We start from the raw sequence: 16,387 nt of genomic DNA, 5'->3' as shown, positions 1-16,387 counted from the left end.
CCAAACCCACAACCACCACCATCTAGAAGGACAAGAGCAGCAGATACCTGGGAACCCCACCACCTGGAGGGTCCCCTCCAACTCTTGACCACCCCGACTGGGAAACATATCGGCCGTTCCTTCACTGTCGCTGGGTCAGAATCCTGGGACTCCCTTCCTAACAGCACAGTGGGTGTACCTACACCACACGGACTGCAGCGGTTCAAGAAGGCAGCTCACCACCACCTTCTCAAGGGGCAATTAGGGATGGGCAATAAATGCTGGGCCTAACCAGCGACGCCCACATCCCATAAATTCATTTAAAAAATAATTAGAAGTCTTGTATATAACGGGCTACACAATGAATGGACACGGAGCCACGTCAAATCAAACAAAAAAAAGAATCAAATAGCAAACAGTTGTGTGGCTGCTCAGAACTTACCCAATGGAACTGGTGAAATAAAGATCAGGAACGCTCTGCAGAAACACAACCAATGAAATCCTGCAAACTAAACTAATCACATCGGTCGACTCATATTCTTATCCTGATTCCTGAGTCAGGTAAATATTTAAATATAAAATTAAATGAATATAAAGACAGAAAAACAAACATGATAAACACGTTAAAAATTAAATGGCTTGCACTGAAATCATCAAACTCACCCGTAAAATGATTAACTGCAGCAGAATTTCTCTCTTTCTGCTGGCACAGTATTCCTCTTTATTTCCTGCAGACTTTAATCTGTTTGAGATTAATATGTGGGTTTCTGCCTGTCCAGGAGTGGCAGGTGTCAGGGGAATCTCGCCATCAGTACAGGGAGCGAAGGTTTCAGGATAAGGCTGCTACACTGGAACCTGCACTCTCCACAACTCCACCCACCCCGTGGAACCTGCACTCTCCACAACTCCACCAACCCCGTCTAACAACACTGTGCTTCACAGAATTATTCCTTGTGCGTTTGCACCTGTCTGTGGTTAATTAGAAGTTATTTTCCTTCAATATCATTTCTCATGTTGTTCTGTGTCGAACAGTGTGAGGATTCCCGGGCTGATTAACAAACTTAAACTTGGAGTTAAATGTGCTTCGCCGAAGGGAATTCTTCAAGGAAGCTCTGAAATTCTTCAGGGACTTTTCTTGTCCCTCATTTTGGGAAATGGGAGAAGACTGCAGTGGAACTGCAGCGACATTCTGCTTTGAAACAGACTCAGAAAGAGAATGCTGAAGCTTCAAGTCTGCTGAGAGGACTAAGGATCTTTCAGAATCATAGAAATAACCGAGGGGAAAGGTTCGGCAAGCAAACAACACCTGAATAAAGGTACTTGTACCCCAAGCAAACTTATCCACTGAGACAATGTCCTCTGCATTCTGTTCCCCATACCCAAACAACCCACTGGCCGGGATTCTCCGCCGGCGTGATTCTCCGTTGTGCCAGCGCCCGGGGGTTTCCCGACGGTGTACCACACTGGGAAACCCCGTTGACCGGACGGCGTAACGGAGAATCCCGCCGGTCAGTCGGGGCAGAAATGTGGCGCGGCGGGGCGGAGAATCCCGCCCAGTGTCTAAAAATATTTTAATTCCTGGGTGAAAAAGTTCCCATGGACGAGCATGGCCGTGCTCCCCTATGTCCTGAGCAATGTTTCTATCTCCGCCAATGAAACAGTGAGCTATTCATCACTTTCCTGTTGTGTGGGATCTTGCTGTGTGTAAAATAGTTGCCACGTTTGCTGCGATTCCCTGATGATGGGAGATGCGATGAGGAGTTACCGTATTTAGAAACTTAAGACATTGTTGAATTGAACCGGGTGAATGGCCTCGGGGGTATGATTCGAAGCAGGAGAAAAATTTTACTGAACAAATACTACATCACACTGCCCAACCCCAAAGCAGAGGGTCAGAGAAACAACCAAAACATAACAGAGCAGATGCCTCTATCGCGAGGGGTGGGGAATCAGCGAAGTTGTGAGGCCAGGAGTAGAGAATCTTTCATCATAGGTGACGGCAAAACTGAATGATGGGACCTGAATTTAAGCCACCCATCGCCCCAATTAGTTACACGGCAGGTCAATTGGGACACTATGTGATGGGACTGGGAGGTGGTGAGACTTGAGGAACTTTAGCCTCAACCCGCAGAGTTTTACCAGCAGGTTATTGCTTTCAGAATTGTAGCAGCCGATTCTTTTGTAACATGGGTGCAGGTAACAACACTTCAAACATTTTAGAAAAGTTGCCAAGATTGGAAGCCAGCCTAATCACTTATTTGTGACTTTTTTGTAGACTGAAAACACATTACTACTTTTAACAAAACCACGTAACAGTTTTGGTGTCAGATGTATTCTTGATATGCAGTCCAGTAAGTTAGGAAGACAATTGCAATGGGACAAGGCGTTCTAATCAGCTCGATATCCCGGCTTGTCAAGGATATTTAAACTTGACAGTAATTCTCAGGATAAGAATTGCGCTGACGTTTATTAGTCTTCCTGGTGGAATTTGATCTTTTTGAGCAATTTTGAAATGATCTCACTGAATGTCTAGTTTACACTCATCACCGTCTGATACTGGAGAACAACCATCCCAAATAATACATAGAAAGCACTGTCACGTTAGACACAGGCCTGAGGTCAAGCCTCACTACAGCATTTGAGCAGAAAATCCAAGGTAACAGAGGGTCGGTGCTGAGGGAGCGCTGCACTGTCAGAGGGTCAGTACTGAGGGAGTGCTGCACTGTCAGAGGGTCAGTACCGAGGGAGTGCTGCACTGTCAGAGGGCCAGTGCTGAGGGAGTGCCGCACTGTCAGAGGGTCAGTACCGAGGGAGTGCTGCACTGTCAGAGGGTCAGTACTGAGGGAGTGCTGCACTGTCAGAGGGTCAGTGCTGAGGGAGTGCCGCACTGTCAGAGGGTCAGTACTGAGGAAGTGCTGCACTGTCAGAGGGTCAGTACCGAGGGAGTGCTGCACTGTCAGAGGGTCAGTACTGAGGGAGTGCTGCACTGTCAGAGGGTCAGTACTGAGGGAGTGCCGCACTGTCAGAGAGTCAGTACTGAGGGAGTGCCGCACTGTCAGAGGGTCAGTGATGAGGGAGTGCCGCACTGTCAGAGGGTCAGTACTGAGGGAGTGCCGCACAGTCAGAGGGTCAGTACAGAGGGAGTGCTGCACTGTCAGAGTGTCAGTACTGAGGGAATGCCGCACTGTCAGAGGATCAGTACTGAGGGAGTGCTGCACTGTGAGAGGGTCAGTACTGAGGGACTGCTGCACTGTCAGAGGGTCAGTACTGAGGGAGTGTCGCACTGTCAGAGGATCAGTACTGAGGGAGTGCCGCACTGTCAGAGGTTCAGTACTGAGGGAGTGCCGCACTGTCAGAGGGTCAGTACTGAGGGTGTGCTGCACTGTCAGAGGGTCAGTACTGAGGGAGTGCTGCACTGTCAGAGGGTCAGTGCTGAGGGAGTGCCGCACTGTCAGAGGGTTGGTACTGAGGGTGTGCTGCATTGTCAGAGGGTCAGTACTGAGGGAGTGCCGCACTGTCAGAGGGTCAGTACTGAGGGTGTGCTGCACTGTCAGAGGGTCAGTACTGAGGGAGTGCTGCACTGTCAGAGGGTCAGTGCTGAGGGAGTGCCGCACTGTCAGAGGGTTGGTACTGAGGGTGTGCTGCATTGTCAGAGGGTCAGTACTGAGGGAATGCTGCACTGTCAGAGGGTCAGTACTGACGGAGTGCTGCACTGTCAGAGGGTCAGTACTGAGGGAGTGCTGCACTGTCAGAGGGTCAGTACTGAGGTAGTGCTGCACTGTCCGAGGGTCAGTACTGAGGGAGTGCTGCACTGTCAGAGTATCAGTACTGAGGGAGTGCCGCACTGTCAGAGGTTCAGTACTGAGGGAGTGCCGCACTGTCAGAGAGTCAGTACAGAGGGGGTGCTGCACTGTCAGAGGGTCAGTGCTGAGGGAGTGCCGCACTGTCAGAGGGTCAGTACTGAGGAAGTGCTGCACTGTCAGAGGGTCAGTACCGAGGGAGTGCTGCACTGTCAGAGGGTCAGTACTGAGGGAGTGCTGCACTGTCAGAGGGTCAGTACTGAGGGAGTGCCGCACTGTCAGAGAGTCAGTACTGAGGGAGTGCCGCACTGTCAGAGGGTCAGTGATGAGGGAGTGCCGCACTGTCAGAGGGTCAGTACTGAGGGAATGCCGCACTGTCAGAGGATCAGTACTGAGGGAGTGCTGCACTGTGAGAGGGTCAGTACTGAGGGACTGCTGCACTGTCAGAGGGTCAGTACTGAGGGAGTGTCGCACTGTCAGAGGATCAGTACTGAGGGAGTGCCGCACTGTCAGAGGTTCAGTACTGAGGGAGTGCCGCACTGTCAGAGGGTCAGTACTGAGGGAGTGCCGCACTGTCAGAGGGTTGGTACTGAGGGTGTGCTGCATTGTCAGAGGGTCAGTACTGAGGGAATGCTGCACTGTCAGAGGGTCAGTACTGACGGAGTGCTGCACTGTCAGAGGGTCAGTACTGAGGGAGTGCTGCACTGTCAGAGGGTCAGTACTGAGGTAGTGCTGCACTGTCCGAGGGTCAGTACTGAGGGAGTGCTGCACTGTCAGAGTATCAGTACTGAGGGAGTGCCGCACTGTCAGAGGTTCAGTACTGAGGGAGTGCCGCACTGTCAGAGAGTCAGTACAGAGGGGGTGCCGCACTGACAGACGGTCAGCACTGAGGGGGTGCTGCACTGTCAGAGGGTCAGTACTGAGGGAGTGCAGCACTGTCAGAGGGTCAGTACTGAGGGAGTGCTGCACTGTCAGAGGATCAGTACTGAGGGAGTGCTGCACTGTCAGAGAATCAGTACTGAGGGAGTGCTTCACTGTCAGAGGGTCAGTACTGAGGGAGTGCCGCACTGTCAGAGGGTCAGTACTGAGGGAGTGCTGCACTGTCAGAGGGTCAGTACTGAGGGAGTGCTGCACTGTCAGCGGGTCAGTTCTGATGGAGTGCTGCACTGTCAGAGGATCAGTACTGAGGGAGTGCCGCACTGTCAGATAGTCAGTACTGAGGGAGTGCTGCACTGTCAGAGGGTCAATACTGAGGGAGTGCCGCACTGTCAGATAGTCAGTACTGAGGGAGTGCTGCACTGTCAGAGGGTCAATACTGAGGGTGTGCTGCACTGTCAGAGGGTCAGTACTGAGGGAGTGCTGCGCTGTCAGAGGGTCAGTATTGAGGGAGTGCTGCGCTGTCAGAGGGTCAGTATTGAGGGAGTGCTGCACTGTCAGAGGGTCAGTACTGAGGGAGTGCTGTACTGTCAGAGGCTCAGTACTGAGGGAGTGCCGCAATGTCAGAGGGTCAGTACTGAGGGAGTGCTGCACTGTCAGAGGGTCAGTACTGAGGGAGTACGCACTGTCAGAGGATCAGTACTGAGGGAGTGCTGCACTGTCAGAGGCTCAGTACTGAGGGAGTGCCGCACTGTCAGAGGCTCAGTACTGAGGGAGTGCTGCAATGTCAGAGGGTCAGTACTGAGGGAGTGCTGCACTGTCAGAGGGTCAGTACTGAGGGAGTGCCGCACTGTCAGAGGGTCAGTACAGAGGGAGTGCTGCACTGTCAGAGGGTCAGTACTGAGGGAGTGCTGCACTGTCAGAGGGTCAGTACTGAGGGAGTGCTGCGCTGTCAGAGGGTCAGTATTGAGGGAGTGCTGCACTGTCAGAGGGTCAGTACTGAGGGAGTGCTGCACTGTCAGAGGGTCAGTACTGAGGGAGTGCTGCGCTGTCAGAGGGTCAGTATTGAGGGAGTGCTGCACTGTCAGAGGGTCAGTACTGAGGGAGTGCTGCGCTGTCAGAGGGTCAGTACTGAGGGAGTGCTGTACTGTCAGAGGCTCAGTACTGAGGGAGTGCCGCAATGTCAGAGGGTCAGTACTGAGGGAGTGCTGCACTGTCAGAGGGTCAGTACTGAGGGAGTGCTGCGCTGTCAGAGGGTCAGTACTGAGGGAGTGCTGTACTGTCAGAGGCTCAGTACTGAGGGAGTGCCGCAATGTCAGAGGGTCAGTACAGAGGGAGTGCTGCACTGTCAGAGGGTCAGTACTGAGGGAGTGCTGCACTGTCAGAGGGTCAGTACTGAGGGAGTGCTGCGCTGTCAGAGGGTCAGTATTGAGGGAGTGCTGCACTGTCAGAGGCTCAGTACTGAGGGAGTGCCGCACTGTCAGAGGCTCAGTACTGAGGGAGTGCTGCAATGTCAGAGGGTCAGTACTGAGGGAGTGCTGCACTGTCAGAGGGTCAGTACTGAGGGAGTGCCGCACTGTCAGAGGGTCAGTACAGAGGGAGTGCTGCACTGTCAGAGGGTCAGTACTGAGGGAGTGCTGCACTGTCAGAGGGTCAGTACTGAGGGAGTGCTGCGCTGTCAGAGGGTCAGTATTGAGGGAGTGCTGCACTGTCAGAGGGTCAGTATTGAGGGAGTGCCGCACTGTCAGAGGGTCAGTACCGAGGGAGCGCTGCACTGTCAGAGGGTCAGTACTGAGGGAGTGCCGCACTGTCAGAGGGTCAGTACTGAGGGAGTGCTGCAATGTCAGAGGGTCAGTACTGAGGGAGCGCTGCACTGTCAGAGGGTCAGTACTGAGGGAGCGCCGCACTGTCAGAGGGTCAGTACTGAGGGAGTGCTGCACTGTCAGAGGGTCAGTACTGAGGGAGTGCTGCACTGTCAGAGGGTCAGTACTGAGGGAGCACTGCACTGTTCGAGATGAGAGGTTAACCCGTGTATTATCTACAAGAACAATTGAATGTTAAAGTTGAAGAATGTTTTCCCAGTGTCCTGGACAATGGCCCCCCACCATCACCAGCAACAAGTTTGTTTGTATAATCTTGCTGTGGGTATAGAAAGTGAGAACGGGAGGTTCCATTCCACAGGGCCCAATGATCAACTAACTCACCAACCAGAGCCCAGAAGTGGTTTATGAATCAGAAAACTTTGTACCCAAAGTCTTTTTTCTTTAACATATTTGAAAGAGTTGAAGTATTTGTACTTCTTTGTGTGGTTGGAGTTTGTCCAACACCATCAGTTTAAACAAGCTTGTCAGCCTTCAGCGACCTGCCAGAATCTAATCTGTTTCAACACATCCCAATGCTGGAATTTTAAAATCAAAATAATGACGGACCCTGAAATTTTAAAGCATGTTAAATCTGTGAGTATTAACCAATTGCAGGAGTTCCATTAAACCTTTGCCATTTCCTGCTGTTGGTGAGGTTAACCTGGCAATAAAGGCCAAGAGAAACATCTGCAGCTGCCAATAAATGGAAAATCTGGAAAACTCTGAAGACACAAACAATTTGCAGTTCAACCCTAACAAGCTGTCCTCTCAGTCGGCCAGTGGGATTTTCATGAAAGATTGGTGATTAGACTGGAAAATATAGGATTCTTGGGAGTAATCCTGCAGGAATTTAATCCCAATGGTCTTTTCTTGAACCAACTCCACTGGCAAAGTCATCCCTCACTTTCCCCCCTGGCAGCTGGGCAGGTCGAGTGACGGGAAGAGAAATGTTTCCTGACTTACAGAGAAGAGTGGGGGAATGCTGGCACCGTCCATGGCAGGTTGTTCACCTCCTGCTCCTTCCTCCTCCCCCCCCCCCCCCCCCACCCCCACGGAAAGTCATCTTCACTGCTTTCCAAAGTGGTGACTTCATTGCAACTTGAAGCTCACTCTTCTTATTTGCCTAAAACACAATAGCGGCAGCAAGTCAAAAGAAATAGATTTTTTGAGCTCTCCTGTCATCATGGATACATAAAAGGTGACACTGTTGTCAGGTGGTGACATCTGGAAACATCTGTAACATGGATACCTCCTCATATGTGATCTGCAGAAAGAGTGCTCAGCGAGCAACAGACAAACCCAGAGCTTTTTGAAGCTCTGCCGTGCCCCTCAGCAGCGCTGCTACAGGAAGTGAGAAGTAAGTTTATGTTTCGCTTAATTCTATAGACAAGGAGGAAAGTTTCAATTATCCAGGAGAGATCTCACAGGCAGCAGTTAAACTCCCACATCTCTGCACTCCAATTCTGGCCTCTTGACGAATCCCAGTCCCCAGCTTCCTTCATTCCACCACTCGTATCCGTGCCTTAAGCTGTCGGGGCCCTAAGCTTCCCTCCCGAAACCTCTCCACTTCTCGCTCCTTTATGAATCTCTTTAAAACCTACTTCTTAAATTGAGATTTTGGTCTCCTTGTGGCTCAGTGTCCTCGTTTCTACCTCCACGGGTGCTGCCAGACCTGCTGAATTTATCCAGCATTTTCTGTTTCAGATTCCCCCGATGGTGGAGTCAGATTATCCAGTGATCCTATTGGTAGATGAGATTAGATAGCAAATGGGAGGATCTGATTACTGGACAAGATTGGGTAACAAAAAGGATGTATTAGACAGGGCTGTGTACAGAAGATGGGTACTTAGTTGTTAGGTAGTGCAAGAGTGAGTCAGTGCGAGAGTGAGCGCGGGAGTGAGCGCGTGAGTATGAGAGTAAACTGGATGTAAAGTGAGAGGGATGCATAGATATCGAGCGTGTGAGAGTGAGTGTGAGAGTGATAGCAAGAGTGAGTGAGTGCGAGAGTAAGTGAATGTAAATGTGAGAGTGAGCATGAGGCTGAGAATGCAGCTGAGCGTGAGTGAATACGAGAGTGAGTGAGTGTGAGAGTTAGATTGAGAATGAGTGTGAGATTGAGTGTGAGAGTAAGAGTGAATATGTGAGTGCAAGTGTGAGAGTGAGTGTGTGCATAAGAGTGAGTGTGTGTGTGTGAGGATGTGCGTGTGTGTGTGTGTGAGAGTAAGAGTGAGCGTGTGTGAGTTAGCGTGAGAGTAAGAGTGAGTGTGTGTGTAAGTGAGAGTGAGTGTGTGTGAATGAGAGTGCGAGAGTAAGAGTGAGTATGTGTGTGAGTGAGTGAGAGTGTGTGTATGAGTGTGTGCATGAGAGTGTGTGTGTGAGAGTGAGAGAGAGTGTGAGAGTGTGTGTGAGTGTGTGTGAGTGTGTGAGAGTGTGTGAGAGTGTGTGAGAGTGTGTGTGAGTGAGTGTGTGTGAGTGTGTGTGTGAGTGAGAGTGTGTGTGAGTGAGAGTGTGTGTGAGTGAGAGTGTGTGAGTGAGAGTGTGTGTGAGTGAGAGTGTGTGTGAGTGAGAGTGTGAGTGTGTGTGAGTGAGAGTGTGTGTGAGTGAGAGTGTGTGTGAGTGAGAGTGTGTGTGAGAGTGAGAGTGTGTGTGTGTCTGAGAGTGTGTGTGTGAGTGTGAAAGTGTGAGAATGTGTGTGTGTGAGAGTGTGTGTGAGTGTGTGTGTCTGTGTGTGTGAGTGAGAGTGTGTGTGAGTGAGAGTGTGTGTGAGTGAGAGTGTGAGTGTGTGTGAGTGAGAGTGTGTGTGAGTGAGAGTGTGTGTGAGTGAGAGTGTGTGTGAGAGTGAGAGTGTGTGTGTGTCTGAGAGTGGGTGTGTGAGTGTGAAAGTGTAAGAATGTGTGTGTGTGAGAGTGTGTGTGAGTGTGTGTGTCTGTGTGTGTGAGCCCGGCTGGAAGTTACTGGGCCCGGCTGGAGGGCGCTGGACATGGCTGGAGGGCATCGGGCCCGGCTGGAGGGCATCGGGCCGGCTGGAGGGCATCGGGCCCCGCTGGATGGCACTGGGCCCGGCTGGAGGGCACTGGGCCCGGCTGGAGGGCATCGGGCCCGGCTGGAGGGCACTGGGCCCGGCTGGAGGTCACTGGGCCCGGCTGGAGGTCACTGGGCCCGGCTGGAGGTCACTGGGCCCGGCTGGAGGGCACTGGGCCCGGCTGGAGGGCATCGGGCCTGGCTGGAGGGCACTGGGCCTGGCTGGAGGTCACTGGGCCCGGCTGGAGGTCACTGGGCCCGGCTGGAGGTCACAGGGCCCGGCTGGAGAGCATCGGGCCTGGCTGGAGGGCACTGGGCCCGGCTGGAGGGCATCGGGCCCCGCTGGAGGGCACTGGGCCCGGCTGGAGGTCACTGGGCCCGGCTGGAGGGCATCGGGCCCCGCTGGAGGGCACTGGGCCCGGCTGGAGGTCACTGGGCCTGGCTGGAGGGCATCGGGCCCCGCTGGAGGGCACTGGGCCCGGCTGGAGGTCACTGGGCCCGGCTGGAGGGCATCGGGCCTGGCTGGAGGGCACTGGGCCCGGCTGGAGGTCACTGGGCCCGGCTGGAGGGCATCGGGCCGGCTGGAGGGCGCTGGGCCCGGCTGGAGGTCACTGGGCCTGGCTGGAGGGCATCGGGCCCGGCTGGAGGTCACTGGGCCCGGCTGGAGGGCATCGGGCCTGGCTGGAGGGCGCTGGGCCCGGCTGGAGGTCACTGGGCCCGGCTGGAGGGCATCGGGCCTGGCTGGAGGGCACTGGGCCCGGCTGGAGGGCACTGGGCCCGGCTGGAGGGCATCGGGCCTGGCTGGAGGGCACTGGGCCCGGCTGGAGGGCACTGGGCCCGGCTGGAGGGCATCGGGCCTGGCTGGAGGGCATCGGGCCCGGCTGGAGGGCACTGGGCCCGGCTGGGGGCACTGGGCCTGGCTGGAGGGCACTGGGCCCGGCTGGAGGGCACTGGGCCCGGCTGGAGGGCACTGGGCCCGGCTGGAGGGCACTGGGCCCGGCTGGAGGGCACTGGGAATGGGTTACGTTGTGAGGAGATGAAGTAAAGTTCTGGAGATAACAATATGCTGTTTTATGATTATTCCTTTATCTCCTAGCGCGTCCAAAATCTATAATCCTGCCAAGTGTCAAAAGAATGGAGGTGATTTTCACCCTCATTTTAATCACACAGCAGACGGACACGTCTCTGCTCAGTGAAGGTGACTGCAGCAAAATAGAGAATCACCAATGCACTCAAAATGCATCAGTGAAAGGTGTGTGACCTCAGCATATTCTGAAGACAGGGAACTGAAAGACTGAAACACAGCTAATGTGTTCACTTATCCCTAGCTTCTCTGTGACTCAGAACAGCCAGGCCCCTCTGCTAGCTCCAAGTCAACGGAGCTGACCTTAGACATGGCACCATTTGGGGTTTTGTTTCAAGTCACGGCACGTCTGAGGTCAGGGCAGATGGGAGTGGATGTGAAACCTGCTCCCGCCGCGATTGCGTTGTTAACGTGGTATTACGCTGGGGCCCAGCATGTAACACATCTGCTGGTTGGGTCTTTCAGTGGGTGGTGGTGGGAACGCGTTGTGCGCTGGGTCCAATATGGACCTGTCGTTAGGTGGGGGGTGAGGCACGATCAATTTGACTGGAGACGAAGTTAAATTCAAACTGAGACTTTATTAGTATCTGAAGTGTGGCCTCCCACAGCAGCTGACGAAATGGCTGCGAGCTGGAGGCCACGCATATTTATACCCCGCCTCCTGGGCGGGGGGGGGGGGGGGCCTAAGTGACACCTATTTCACTGACTGTGATACGAGGTTTCGGGGGATGGGGGAGAGGGGGGGCTGGATACGAGGATGGGGGGGGGCTGAATAGGAGGTTTCGGGGTTGGGGGGGTGGGAGAGAGGGGCGGGCTGGATACAAGGTTACGGGGATGGTGGGGGCGGGGGCTGGATACAAGGTTTCGGGGATGGGGGGGGCGGGGGCTGGTTACAAGGTTTCGGGGATGGGGGGGCCTGGATACGAGGTTTCGGGAACGGGGGGGGCTGGATACGAGGTTTCGGGGACGGGGGGCTGGATACGAGGTTTCGGGGTTGGGGGGGTAGGGGGAGCTGGATACAAGGTTTCGGGGATGGCGGGGGCAGGGGGCTGGATACAAGGTTTCGGGGACGGGGGGGGGCTGGATCGAGATTCCGGGGTGGGGGGTGGGGGGAGAGGGGGGGCTGGATACGAGATTCCGGGGATAGAGGGGTGAGGGGAGAGGGGGGGCTGGATACGAGGTTTCGGGGATGGGGGGTGGGGAGGACTGGATATGAGGTTTCGGGGATGGTGGGGCTGGATACGAGGTTTCGGGATGGGGGTGGGGGGAGAGGGGGGGGCTGGATACGAGGTTTCGGGGATGGGGGGGCTGGATACGAGGTTTCGGGGATGGGGGAGCTGGATACGAGGTTTCGGGATGGGGGTGGGGGGAGAGGGGGGGGCTGGATACGAGGTTTCGGGGATGGGGGGGCTGGATACGAGGTTTCGGGATGGGGGTGGGGGGAGAGGGGGGGCTGGATACAAGGTTTCGGGGATGGGGGGACTGGATACGAGGTTTTGGGATGGGGGGTGGAGGGAGAGGGGGGGCTGGATACGAGGTTTTGGGGATGGTGGGGGTGTGGGGGGAGAGGGGGGCTGGATACGAGGTTTCGGGGACTGGGGGGGCTGGATACGAGGTTTCGGTGATGGAGGGGGCTGGTTACGAGGTTTCAGGGATGGTGGGGGGGTGGGGGGAGAGGGGGGCTGGATACGAGGTTTCGGGGATGGGGGGGCTGGATACGAGGTTTCTGGGATGGGGTGGTGGGGGGGATAGGAGGGGCTGGATACGAGGTTTCGGGGATGGGGGTTGGGGGGGCTGGATACGAGGTTTCGGGGATGGGGAGAGGGGGGGCTGGATACGAGGTTTCAGGATGGTGGGGGGAGAGGGGGACTGGATACGAGGTTTCAGGGATGGGGAGAGGGGGGGCTGGATACGAGGTTTCGGGGATAGGGGGAGAGGGGGGCTGGATACGGGGTTTCGGGGATGAGGGGGAGAGGGGGGGCTGGATACGAGGTTTCAGGATGGTGGGGGGAGAGGGGGGCTGGATACGAGGTTTCGGGGATGGGGGAGAGGGGGGGCTGGATACAAGGTTTCGGGGATGGGGGTGAGAGGGGGGGCTGGATACGAGGTTTCAGGATGGTGGGGGGAGAGGCGGACTGGATACGAGGTTTCGGGGATGGGGGAGAGGGGGGCTGGATACGGGGTTTCGGGGATGAGGGGGAGAGGGGGGGCTGGATACGAGGTTTCAGGATGGTGGGGGGAGAGGGGGGCTGGATACGAGGTTTCGGGGATGGGGGAGAGGGGGGGCTGGATACAAGGTTTCGGGGATGGGGGTGAGAGGGGGGGCTGGATACGAGGTTTCAGGATGGTGGGGGGAGAGGCGGACTGGATATGAGGTTTCGGGGATGGTGGGGCTGGATACGAGGTTTCGGGGATGGGGGTGGGGGGAGAGGGGGGGCTGGATACAAGGTTTCGGGGATGGGGGGACTGGATACGAGGTTTCGGGATGGGGGTGGGGGGAGAGGGGGGGCTGGATACAAGGTTTCGGGGATGGGGGGACTGGATACGAGGTTTTGGGATGGGGGGTGGAAGGAGAGGGGGGGCTGGATACGAGGTTTTGGGGATGGTGGGGGTGTGGGGGGAGAGGGGGGCTGGATACGAGGTTTCGGGGATGGGGGGGGCTGGATACGAGGTTTCGGTGATGGAGGGGGCTGGTTACGAGGTTTCAGAGATGGTGTAGGGGTGGGGGGAGAGAGGGGCTGGATACGAGGTTTCGGGGATGGGGGGGCTGGTTACGAGGTTTCTGGGATGGGGTGGAGGGGGGGATAGGAGGGGCTGGATACGAGGTTTCGGGGATGGGGGTTGGGGGGGCTGGATACGAGGTTTCGGGGATGGGGAGAGGGGGGCTGGATACGAGGTTTCAGGATGGTGGGGGGAGAGGGGGACTGGATACGAGGTTTCAGGGATGGGGGAGAGGGGGGGCTGGATACGAGGTTTCGGGGATAGGGGGAGAGGGGGGCTGGATACGGGGTTTCGGGGATGAGGGGGAGAGGGGGGGCTGGATACGAGGTTTCAGGATGGTGGGGGGAGAGGGGGGCTGGATACGAGGTTTCGGGGATGGGGGAGAGGGGGGGCTGGATACAAGGTTTCGGGGATGGGGGTGAGAGGGGGGGCTGGATACGAGGTTTCAGGATGGTGGGGGGAGAGGCGGACTGGATACGAGGTTTCGGGGATGGGGGAGAGGGGGGCTGGATACGGGGTTTCGGGGATGAGGGGGAGAGGGGGGGCTGGATACGAGGTTTCAGGATGGTGGGGGGAGAGGGGGGCTGGATACGAGGTTTCGGGGATGGGGGAGAGGGGGGGCTGGATACAAGGTTTCGGGGATGGGGGTGAGAGGGGGGGCTGGATACGAGGTTTCAGGATGGTGGGGGGAGAGGCGGACTGGATATGAGGTTTCGGGGATGGTGGGGCTGGATACGAGGTTTCGGGGATGGGGGTGGGGGGAGAGGGGGGGCTGGATACAAGGTTTCGGGGATGGGGGGACTGGATACGAGGTTTCGGGATGGGGGTGGGGGGAGAGGGGGGGCTGGATACAAGGTTTCGGGGATGGGGGGACTGGATACGAGGTTTTGGGGATGGTGGGGGTGTGGGGGGAGAGGGGGGCTGGATACGAGGTTTCGGTGATGGAGGGGGCTGGTTACGAGGTTTCAGAGATGGTGTAGGGGTGGGGGGAGAGAGGGGCTGGATACGAGGTTTCGGGGATGGGGGAGAGGGGGGGCTGGATACAAGGTTTAGGGGATGGGGGTGAGAGGGGGGGCTGGATACGAGGTTTCAGGATGGTGGGGGGAGAGGCGGACTGGATATGAGGTTTCGGGGATGGTGGGGCTGGATACGAGGTTTCGGGGATGGGGGTGGGGGGAGAGGGGGGTCTGGATACAAGGTTTCGGGGATGGGGGGACTGGATACGAGGTTTCGGGATGGGGGTGGGGGGAGAGGGGGGGCTGGATACAAGGTTTCGGGGATGGGGGGACAGGATACGAGGTTTTGGGGATGGTGGGGGTGTGGGGGGAGAGGGGGGCTGGATACGAGGTTTCGGTGATGGAGGGGGCTGGTTACGAGGTTTCAGAGATGGTGTAGGGGTGGGGGGAGAGAGGGGCTGGATACGAGGTTTCGGGGATGGGGGGGCTGGTTACGAGGTTTCTGGGATGGGGTGGTGGGGGGGATAGGAGGGGCTGGATACGAGGTTTCGGGGATGGGGGTTGGGGGGGCTGGATACGAGGTTTCGGGGATGGGGAGAGGGGGGGCTGGATACGAGGTTTCAGGATGGTGGGGGGAGAGGGGGACTGGATACGAGGTTTCAGTGATGGGGAGAGGGGGGGCTGGATACGAGGTTTCGGGGATAGGGGGAGAGGGGGGCTGGATACGGGGTTTCGGGGATGAGGGGGAGAGGGGGGGCTGGATACGAGGTTTCAGGATGGTGGGGGGAGAGGGGGGCTGGATACAAGGTTTCGGGGATGGGGGTGAGAGGGGGGGCTGGATACGAGGTTTCAGGATGGTGGGGGGAGAGGGGGACTGGATACAAGGTTTCGGGGATGGGGGAGAGGGGGGGCTGGATATGAAGTTTCGGGGATAGGGGGAGAGGGGGGCTGGATACGAGGTTTCGTGGATGGGAGGGAGAGGGGGGGCTGGATACGAGGTTTCAGGATGGTGGGGGAGAGGGGGGGCTGGATACGAGGTTTCAGGATGGTGGGGGGAGAGGCGGACTGGATATGAGGTTTCGGGGATGGTGGGGCTGGATACGAGGTTTCGGGGATGGGGGTGGGGGGAGAGGGGGGGCTGGATACAAGGTTTCGGGGATGGGGGGACTGGATACGAGGTTTCGGGATGGGGGTGGGGGGAGAGGGGGGGCTGGATACAAGGTTTCGGGGATGGGGGGACTGGATACGAGGTTTTGGGGATGGTGGGGGTGTGGGGGGAGAGGGGGGCTGGATACGAGGTTTCGGTGATGGAGGGGGCTGGTTACGAGGTTTCAGAGATGGTGTAGGGGTGGGGGGAGAGAGGGGCTGGATACGAGGTTTCGGGGATGGGGGGGCTGGTTACGAGGTTTCTGGGATGGGGTGGTGGGGGGGATAGGAGGGGCTGGATACGAGGTTTCGGGGATGGGGGTTGGGGGGGCTGGATACGAGGTTTCGGGGATGGGGAGAGGGGGGGCTGGATACGAGGTTTCGGGGATGGGGAGAGGGGGGGCTGGATACGAGGTTTCGGGATGGTGGGGTGAGAGGGGGGGCTGGATACGAGGTTTCGGGGATGGGGGGAGAGGGGGGGCTGGATACGAGGTTTCGGGGATGGGGGGAGAGGGGGGCTGAATACGAGGTTTCGGGGATGGGGGAGGGGGGGCTGGATACGAGGTTTCGGGGATGGGGGGAGAGGGGGGCTGGATACGAGGTTTCGGGGATGGGGGGGAAGAGGGGGGCTGGATACGAGGTTTCGGGGATGGGGGGAGAGGGGAGCTGGGTACGAGGTTTCGGGGATGGGGGCTGGCAAGGTTTCTGCGATTTGGAGACCTGTTGATCAGGGGAAGTTTCGCAAAATGGAAGGAGCTGGAGGCAGAGTATGAGCTGCCGAGGGGGAATGGTTTTAGGTACCTGCCGGTTTGGGATTTCGTGAGGCAGTGGTGCCGTCCTTTCCTGGGTTACCTTCCTTGGGGTTGCAGGATAAGGTATTGTCGAAGGACGAGATAGGATGGGGAAGGTGCCCGAGGTCTACGAGGAGCTGGGGAGGGCACC

At 56.8% G+C, this 16,387-nt stretch overlaps 1 protein-coding gene across 4 annotated transcripts in view; it reads right to left on the bottom strand.

The window, feature by feature from the left end:
• The window catches only part of LOC140398688 (growth factor receptor-bound protein 7-like), a 274,640-nt gene that overhangs the window by 153,286 nt on the left and 104,967 nt on the right, over positions 1-16,387 (bottom strand). The window contains exon 1 of one of the 4 annotated variants that reach the window (XM_072487681.1): positions 643-783. The exons of the other annotated variants lie outside the window; for them this stretch is intronic. The gene's annotated coding sequence lies outside the window, so the exon portion shown is untranslated. Of the gene's footprint in view, positions 1-642; positions 784-16,387 lie in introns of those variants that run through there. 4 annotated transcript variants of the gene reach the window in all.

This window comes from Scyliorhinus torazame, chromosome 21, assembly GCF_047496885.1.
Source record: "Scyliorhinus torazame isolate Kashiwa2021f chromosome 21, sScyTor2.1, whole genome shotgun sequence".
NCBI lineage: Eukaryota > Metazoa > Chordata > Chondrichthyes > Carcharhiniformes > Scyliorhinidae > Scyliorhinus > Scyliorhinus torazame.
The sequence above is the reverse complement of the archived record's forward strand: the minus strand, read 5'-3'. Positions and strand labels throughout refer to the sequence as shown.